This window comes from Quercus robur, chromosome 10 (assembly GCF_932294415.1).
Source record: "Quercus robur chromosome 10, dhQueRobu3.1, whole genome shotgun sequence".
Lineage (NCBI taxonomy): Eukaryota > Viridiplantae > Streptophyta > Magnoliopsida > Fagales > Fagaceae > Quercus > Quercus robur.
Window position 1 is genome coordinate 47362706 of NC_065543.1, and position 10497 is coordinate 47373202.

The window sequence follows — 10497 nt, forward strand, 5'->3', positions numbered from 1 at the left end:
TTTTTATTGTTTTTTATTTATTTATTTAATTAATGAATTAATGTTGGGTGCTTGAGTCCCTTGGAACAATGCTTTTCATCTTATAACTTCTTAAAATTTCTTAAAACAATCTTGGTCTATTCTTTTTGTTGCAATTCATTTCAACATTAGTTGTTTCTATCATTTTCCCATTGTCATGACTTGTGAGTAAACGCAAAATCGAATAGTCAATGCAATGTGCTTGAAAGTTGAGACAAAATTGCCTTATGTCATTTTCACCCAAATTATATAGCCTTATGCCCTCCTTCCCAAACTAATTAGGGAAATGCCCCTCTTTTGAAACTCGACTTTCTCAAAATCAAGTTAAGCCCTATAGTAACGTTTTTAAGAACCTATAGTGGCGTTTTGTAAATCGAGCTCCATGAAATCGAGTTACAAAACGTCATTATAGGTCCTTAAAACGTCACTATAAGTCCTTAAAAATGTCACTATAAGACTCCAGATTTTTTTTTTTTTTTTAAACTCGATTTTGAGAAAATCAAGTTACAAAAGAGGGGTATTTCCCTAATTAGTTTGGGAAGGGGGGCATAAGGCTATATAATTTGGGTGAAAAGGGCATAAGGCCATTTTGTTCTTGAAAGTTGCAAGATCAAATAAGCAATGGGGAATATGCTTGTCGCACATCCTCTGAACAAATATTTAAGAGAAAAGAATGGCAGTCCATTTGAAATTGTACTTATATAAGATACATTTTTTTTAATATGTATCTAAAAATTGACCAAGAAGAAGAAGAAAAAGATACGCATTAACATATGAATTACAAGATTTATTCCCTCATAATATCTAGACCACTACCAGATTATGAATTATAATATCATGGTCCATGGATAAGATTTTTGACTCCACAAAGAGTCCTTGAACGATATGAGTATCCACGAAGGTGCTCTTATGCTGGACAAAAGGGAAAATTAATCAGCCTTATGCTGGACAAAATGGGCTTCTGCCCTTCTTCCCAAACTAAATTGGGAAATACCCCTCTTTTGAAAATCGAGTTTTTGAAAATCGATTTAAGCCCTATAGTGACGTTTTCAAGGACCTATAGTGACGTTTATAAAGACCTATAGTGGCGTTTTGTAACTTGATATCCATGAAATCGAGTTATAGGTAATAAAATTGTATATAACTCGATTTTATGGATATCAAGTTATAAAACGTCACTATAGGTTCTTAAAATGTCACTATAGGTCCTTAAAAACGTCACTATAGGACTCCAGAATTTTTTTTTTTTTTTTTTTAAACTCGATTTTGAAAAACTCGATTTTCGAAAGAGGGGTATTTCCCTATTTAGTTTGGGAAGAAGGGCAAAAGGCTAATTAATTTTCCCAAAAAGGACAGAAGCCCATTTTGTCCCTCTTATGCTATTAAAGATTTCTTATCATGGTTAATGGTCCATGAATGGAAGGATATAATTATTTGTTCAAGATTTTTACCAGTCAAATATCCTTTAATTTGTATTTTTTTTTTGCATGATGACTTTTTCCTTTTGGAATGAGCATTTCTTGTTTAGGTCTTCTTCTTCCTTTTCTAAAGAATTAATTGTTTGAAATCTCATTAGCATTCTTTAAACATTGATTTTTTAATTGCATTCTTTAATCATTGATTTTTTAATTGACTTGGAAAATTATGGCCTTGTGGGTCTCTAGCTAACGCAAGCGTGAATTGTGGAAGACATTGAAAATCATGATCATACGGGTCCCTCTACTAAACAAACCAGCGTAAATTGGGGGCTACAAAATTGTTTGATGCATAATTAGTTTTTTTTAGGGGTAATTTTATACAAAATTGTTTGAGCATTTCTTGTTTAGCTCTTCTTCTTCCTTTTCTAAAGAATTAATTGTTTGAAATCTCATTAGCATTCTTTAATCATTGATTTTTTAATTGCCTGAAGACCAAAAAGAATACATAAAACATTTAAACAATAGAAAGAGATGAGAATTAATATGAGAAAAAAAAAATTTGGCCCCTTTTTGTAGCCCATTGTGAATCCTGTGTGTAGGATATAAAAACTGTTGTTTTGGAGATTAGGGTTTTGATGTTGTTTTTTAGAAAGAAAATTGTACTACCGCACTCTGTATTTTTCCTTGAGAATAGTGAAATCCATGCAATTCCGTAGATGTAGGCAAATTGCCGAACCACGTAAATACTGTCTTACGTATGATTATTTTTCTTTGGCGTATATTTTTTCTCTATTTTGCATCTCACGGGTCTAGGAATTTCGTACATATTCCCATCAGAAGTTTGTGTTTGATTTATTGTGCTTTATCAGTTTTTAGTGAGACTGTTTGAAAATTCTTGAAAAAAAAGTTTTTCTTTCTAGGAATTTTCAATTTATTTTATTCTCAGGAAGGTTCCTTTTAGTTATGAACACAGTAATTCAATTCCCAACCTTGATAACCACTAATAATAGTTTTTCAATCTGGAAGAAATAGGAATAGAGTTTTAGTATGGTTATCTTACTCAATCCAAGTATGGGAAAAAGGGAGATTCTATCTTGCAACTTTTTCATTAGTGTTCCAAGTCATTTACAAAAAATAAGTGCTTTAAATACTCCTCACTTGAGAATTAGCAGCTACATGTACTCCTTCCAATTGATTTCAAAGGGAGATGACTACCTTCTTATCCTTTGCCTTTTAGTCTCAAATTAATATATAATAAAAAGCCCCATGAAAAATTGGAGGACCACCACTTTATGGTGGTTCTTCATTCATGCTAGTGATTGTTAAGACCAATTTTCTTTTTTGGAGTTATTGTCATTGTTTTTCCTTTTACTTTTCCCTTCTTGTTTAAAGTGTTTTTACTTTCCACATGTCTACTCACGCATAATAAAATGATATGCAAGTAGTCCTGGATAATTTTGCATTGTGATACTAATTATTATGATGAATCGCAGACTAATATCAACATCTGCCAGTTTTTTTTACTGGGAATACAAAAGGTCAATTTGATTGTTGTTCATGGCCCTTGATACTGAAGCTAAAAGATTGGCCTTCATCTACTTTATTTGAACACTTGCCATGTCATGGTGATGAGTTTATCTGTTGCTTATCATTTAAGGAATATACACATCCACACAAGGGTATTTTAAACATTGCTCTCTAGTTGCCCAAAAAATCAGATATGGGTCCCAAGACTTATATTGCGTATGGAGTTGCTTAGGAGCTTGACCATGGAGACTTTGTCACCAAGCTTCACTGTGACATGTCTGATGCGGTATGTTTGGTCTTGTTGAAACTCTTGCTAATCAATTTGTTTTGTTTGTCAACGGAAAATTTTTGTTTGGTTGAAGTACTGCATGAAAATGTCTATATGAGTTTGTATAGGTTAAAGGAAGTATATGTGAGGGCTAGATGAGCTTGGTAAGGGTTGGCATTTGGTAAACACTACATGGCTGTTGATTACTACTCATCACACATTTTACAAAAAATCTCTAGTACCTTTATGCTAACATAAAGCAATGGCTCACATTTTCTCTTTTGAAAGCCATTTTGACGAAAGCAGTTGTCAGTCTTGCTACAATTAGAGGACATTGAGATCTTGTGTGAGAGGGATAGAGCTACTGGTATTGATGCAAAATATATGGACGATGCAGTTGAAATTATGACTAAAGAAGGAGAAAAGTGATGAATTCTTCTATTGCACAACAACACGTCAACATTTGGTATCAATAAGTTATGCAATTGAGCCTTGCCAAAGAAAAAAGAGTAGAAAAGATCCACTTCGAAAAAAAATTTTAGTTTGAGATTTTGAATGTTTAAAAAAAAAAAATCATGTATTTTGGGTACTCTCTCTAAAAATTTTAGTTGGAAAGAGTTGGCAAGACATTTTAGTTGGCTATGATGGCTGATATTTAGTCATTATCTTGTCAATTGGTGTACCAATGGCCTCTTTGTTTCAAATTTTGTGTAAAAAACACATATATTGGATACTTTATCGTCTCTCTTGATATAGAACTTTTTAGCCGATTAGAACTTTGAAAAAAAAAATTTTAGTTTGAGTTTTAAATGTTGCGAAAAAACTCATGCATTTGGTTCTCTCTCTATGTTGATATAGAACATTTTAGTGGTCAATAGTTGGCAAAAAAAAAATTTTTAGTTGGCTGAGATGATAGATTTTTAGTCATTATCTTGTTAATTGGATTATCAATGGCTTTTTCATTACCTCATGTATTTATTAAAAAATTGTAACTAAAATTAAAAGGTAGAAAGTTTAAGAAAAATAATAATTGGAAAAATTATTTTATTTATCTTACATCTAAATCCAAATCCAAATTTAGGTATCCAAACAATAGAATTTCAAATCCTTCATTGTATAAAAAGACCCAAACAAAGAATTTAAAAATCAAGGGCTTTTTAAATTCATTGATTTCAAATCAAGCTTTTAAAATCTATTAATTTTAAAATCAATGAGTTTCAGTATAACATTTTTATTGTCATTTTGGCCTTGCAAATAGAGGTTTCAGGGGTATTCTGGTCAATTTTAGATTTCTAGGGTCCTTCGGTCATTTTTGAAGTGTTAGGGGTATTTCAATAATTTTCAAGTTTTGGGGGGCATTACGGTCATTTTTGGGTTCTAAGCGTATTTCAATAATTTTTTAGGTTACGGTGCCATTTCGGTCAAATGTGAGAAAAGTAAGGTCAAATGTGATATTAGTACTGCCTAATGTAACAATAGAACCATCAAATGTGAGAAATAAAATAAGAGAACTACTGAATGTAACAAAAGTACAGTCACATATAATGTTGGTATTGCACAATGTGAGAATGGAACTGTGGGGCTCAATAGTTTATGGGCCCGGCCTGCTCGCTTATGGGGAGTCCGCAGGCCCAAATTGAAGGAGACAAGGGCCCAAGCTCAAAATATGAAGCCCAAAGTGGCCCAAAGATACAGCCGAGGACTGCATAGTCCTCGGCAGGTCCGAAGTCCCATGGATGAGGGTGGAATACAAGCAAACTTGAAGGATCAGAAAATATCTCAGGGAAATTGTCCTTAATACCCTTCACTGATATGACGCTGCACCTGACAAAACCGGATTCTTAGGCTTTACTGACAATCTCCAACAATTTCGGGATTAGATTGATGGGACAAATATCTGTCCTGGAAAAGTCGACCCTACACGTGGACAAGGGGCAACGAACGTAGACGAATATAAAAGAAAACGGAAGGTAATGAAGGAGAAGGCCCAGTCCCTCCGGAAAAAAGGACTCAAAGGGTGAATACCCCTAAACCATGCATGAACAACTTAACAAAACGACCGCCGAGTAATCACGACTTAGCCTTTCGAACCCACTCTCTACAAATGATATTGTCTGGGTCCATTCACGTGCTGACTCAACTACTGTTGCGGTTCGCTTCAGAACGTGACCCTACAATTGGCGCCGTCTGTGGGGAGGCTTACGCGTGCGCTCGAGCGGCGATGGAGTTGAGTTTCTGTTGAACAAGGGTCTACGAGGACGCCTTCATGACCGGCAACACCTTGTCGTTATTCCGATACAGGTTCCTACTAGGGGCTACGCCTCATAATGCCAGTGGCATGGCAAGTCTAGGGGCTTCAAGCATCAAGATCGCTTCCCCCGCTTTATTCGATGAGTTAACCTTTAAGAAGCGTATAAACGAACAAAAGAATAGAAGTTTTGGACAGAACCAAGGCCTTGTATGGTCCTCAGACCCAAGCCTCTGGGGAAACCAACTACTTACAAAAAGAATACAAGTTTTGGACAGAACCAAGGCCTTGTATGGTCCTCAGACCCAAGCCTCTGGGGAAACCAACTACTTACAAAAAGAATACAAGTTTTGGACAGAACCAAGGCCTTGCATGGTCCTCGGACCCAAGCCTCTGGGGAAACCAACTACTTACAAAAAGAATACAAGTTTTGGACAGAACCAAGGCCTTGCATGGTCCTCGGACCCAAGCCTCTGGGGAAACCAACTACTTACAAAGAGAATACAAGTTTTGGACAGAACCAAGGCCTTGCATGGTCCTCGGACCCAAGCCTCCGGGGAAACCAACTACTTACAAAAAGAATACAAGTTTTGGACAGAACCAAGGCCTTGCATGGTCCTCGGACCCAAGCCTCTGGGGAAACCAACTACTTACAAAAAGAATACAAGTTTTGGACAGAACCAAGGCCTTGTATGGTCCTCAGACCCAAGCCTATGGGGAAACCAACTACTTACAAAACGAATACAAGTTTTGGACAAAACCAAGGCCTTGCATGGTCCTCGAACCCAAGCCTCTGGGGAAACCAACTACTTACAAAGAGAATACAAGTTTTGGACAGAACTAAGGCCTTGCATGGTCCTCGGACCCAAGCCTCTGGGGAAACCAACTACTTACAAAGAGAATACAAGTTTTGGACAGAACCAAGGCCTTGCATGGTCCTCGGACCCAAGCCTCTGGGGAAACCAACTACTTACAAAGAGAATACAAGTTTTGGACAGAACCAAGGCCTTGCATGGTCCTCGAACCCAAGCCTCTGGGGAAACCAACTACTTATAAAAAGAATACAAGTTTTGGACAGAACCAAGGTCTTGTATGGTCCTCAGACCCAAGCCTCTGGGGAAACCAACTACTTACAAAAAGAATACAAGTTTTGGACAGAACCAAGGCCTTGCATGGTCCTCGGACCCAAGCCTCTGGGGAAACCAACTACTTACAAAGAGAATACAAGTTTTGGACAAAACCAAGGCCTTGCATGGTCCTCGGACCCAAGCGTCTGGGGAAACCAACTACTTACAAAAAGAATACAAGTTTTGGACAGAACCAAGGCCTTGCATGGTCCTCGGACCCAAGCCTCTGGGGAAACCAACTACTTACAAAGAGAATACAAGTTTTGGACAGAACCAAGGCCTTGCATGGTCCTCGGACCCAAGCCTCTGGGGAAACCAACTACTTACAAAGAGAATACAAGTTTTGGACAGAACCAAGGCCTTGCATGGTCGTCGGACCCAAGCCTCTGGGGAAACCAACTACTTACAAAAAGAATACAAGTTTTGGACAGAACCAAGGCCTTGCATGGTCCTCGGACCCAAGCCTCTGGGGAAACCAACTACTTACAAAGAGAATACAAGTTTTGGACAGAACCAAGGCCTTGCATGGTCCTCGGACCCAAGCCTCTGGGGAAACCAACTACTTACAAAGAGAATACAAGTTTTGGACAGAACCAAGGCCTTGTATGGTCCTCAGACCCAAGCCTCTGGGGAAACCAACTACTTACAAAAAGAATACAAGTTTTGGACAGAACCAAGGCCTTGCATGGTCCTCGGACCTAAGCCTCTGGGGAAACCAACTACTTACAAAAAGAATACAAGTTTTGGACAGAACCAAGGCCTTGCATGGTCCTCGGACCCAAGCCTCTGGGGAAACCAACTACTTACAAAGAGAATACAAGTTTTGGACAGAACCAAGGCCTTGCATGGTCCTCGGACCCAAGCCTCCGGGGAAACCAACTACTTACAAAAAGAATACAAGTTTTGGACAGAACCAAGGCCTTGCATGGTCCTCGGACCCAAGCCTCTGGGGAAACCAACTACTTACAAAAAGAATACAAGTTTTGGACAGAACCAAGGCCTTATATGGTCCTCAGACCCAAGCCTCTGGGGAAACCAACTACTTACAAAAAGAATACAAGTTTTGGACAGAACCAAGGCCTTGCATGGTCCTCGGACCCAAGCCTCTGGGGAAACCAACTACTTACAAAGAGAATACAAGTTTTGGACAGAACCAAGGCCTTGCATGGTCCTCGGACCCAAGCCTCTGGGGAAACCAACTACTTACAAAGAGAATACAAGTTTTGGACAGAACCAAGGCCTTGCATGGTCCTCGAACCCAAGCCTCTGGGGAAACCAACTACTTATAAAAAGAATACAAGTTTTGGACAGAACCAAGGTCTTGTATGGTCCTCAGACCCAAGCCTCTGGGGAAACCAACTACTTACAAAAAGAATACAAGTTTTGGACAGAACCAAGGCCTTGCATGGTCCTCGGACCCAAGCCTCTGGGGAAACCAACTACTTACAAAGAGAATACAAGTTTTGGACAAAACCAAGGCCTTGCATGGTCCTCGGACCCAAGCGTCTGGGGAAACCAACTACTTACAAAAAGAATACAAGTTTTGGACAGAACCAAGGCCTTGCATGGTCCTCGGACCCAAGCCTCTGGGGAAACCAACTACTTACAAAGAGAATACAAGTTTTGGACAGAACCAAGGCCTTGCATGGTCCTCGGACCCAAGCCTCTGGGGAAACCAACTACTTACAAAGAGAATACAAGTTTTGGACAGAACCAAGGCCTTGCATGGTCCTCGGACCCAAGCCTCTGGGGAAACCAACTACTTACAAAGAGAATACAAGTTTTGGACAGAACCAAGGCCTTGCATGGTCCTCGGACCCAAGCCTCTGGGGAAACCAACTACTTACAAAAAGAATACAAGTTTTGGACAGAACCAAGGCCTTGCATGGTCCTCGGACCCAAGCCTCTGGGGAAACCAACTACTTACAAAGAGAATACAAGTTTTGGACAGAACCAAGGCCTTGCATGGTTCTCGGACTCAAGCCTCTGGGGAAACCAACTACTTAAAGGGAAAATAGAAGTTTTGGACAGAACCAAGGCCTTGTATGGTCCTCGAACCCAAGCCTCTAGGGAAACCAACTACTTACAAAGAAAACTACGTTACGTGGATCTTAGAACCTCCCCGAGGGAAACTTTCCATTAACAATTGGGTTAACTCCTGATCTACCTAGGACTCTCTAGTTTGCCCTCGGACCCTCAACGTCAGGTGAATTATTTAGAGTTCATCGTTTCTCGGACAGCATTCTCGCACACATCACAGGACGTTCAACTGTTATCTCGGTTAGTTTCCTAAATTTAACTTACTATCAATTATTATTATTATGCCTGGTAGTATAGGTAAATTAGAACTAGTTGAATCGTGTTTCAATGGGGCTCTTGCCCTAAGTATCGCCGAGGAAAAGCACATATAGGGAGCACACTCATTCACGAAGTGGTGTTGCCAAAAGAACAATACCCAAAACAAGTAGATAAATTTCTATTTTTATTAAAACAAAGAAACTGTACAGCGTACAATGAAAAGCTGAGATCAACCTATGTCAAAGCTCACTACATAAGCAAAAAAGGAAAGATACAAGAAAGTTGTAGAAAGCCGAGGAGGTAGGTCGGAGGATAGGTTGGCTACAGCCCCAAGACCTTATTCTTCCTCAACACTTTTACATGCCCATGACTCAGGCAGCAAAAGAAACCCAACTTGAACCTGACACCGTCGAAGGAAAGGTGCAGGGAGTGAGAAGTTGAGGGACTTTCTCTAAATATTTGCCTGCCGCAAGGCAGAGGCGATAATGGCGGAGAACCTTTCTTCTGACACACCAGAATTCTGGCGTGAACAGAACCTGCTTCGGATTTTGACTAAAAGAGGGAGAGACCCCCTTCCCCCTCGGTCGAAGTGGAGTATTCTCCTGAACTTATGCTTCCTGTGCCCATACCTTACTATTATTAGTCTCATGAGGACACGGTGCTTCTGCGGCGGAGAGATTTCTTTCTTCCCAACCCTTGCCTTAAACATGTTGTGCTAAGGAAGGAGAGCTCCGGATATGGGAGTCATGAGGTGGGAGAAAACTAAAGGATTATGGCGTATATAAAGCAACTCTCTCCCCCTCCTATTTACTTGAAAAGACAAGGTGATGGCAGTCAATTCACGCAGCGTCCCAAGGATCGCTACAGACAAATGGGTTCTGGCCCGACTTCCAACGTCAATTGCCACCCCAAGAATAAAGAAGCCTCGTAAGGGCGCATCTCGATCATGGTGACGTCAGACGGCACCGCGTGGCCAGAGGTTGCAGAAATATCTCCTAATTCGTGGGCTAAGTGAATCCGCGGCCCAGGCCCGCTCTGCATAAGGGCCCAAGGACTGCGGTCCACGCCGAGAAATAGCCATTGCCGAGAACAACCCATGCTTGGCGCCTCGTGAAACGCCTGACGAAAGGGAGAATTTGAACTCAAAGAGTCTTGGACAGAACCTAGGACTTGTATGGTCCTCGGACTCAAGTCTATGGGAAACCAAGTACTGAGAAAAACGTAAGTCTTGGACAGAACCTAGGACTTGTATGGTCATCGGACTCAAGTCTAGGGGAAAACTAAGTACATAAAAGAAAAAACATAAGTCTAAAACAAAACCCAGGCTTTGCGAAGTCCTCGGACTCAGGCTTTTTGGAAAATCAACTGCTCGGATGGAGAAGTTCCTCGACTCAAATACTAGAAAAGGTTAAGGCCAATATGTTAAGAAGATGACGAAGCGACCCGATGATTGTTAGCCCAAGGAAACTGTTCATTGGGAAGGTGACATGTCCTCGGATAACTACTCCTTACACCTTATCGAGCACCTAGTCCTCATCTCGGCTAATTTTAAGGTAAGTTGCGTTCCCCACTGGTCGGATTGTTATGTCGAAT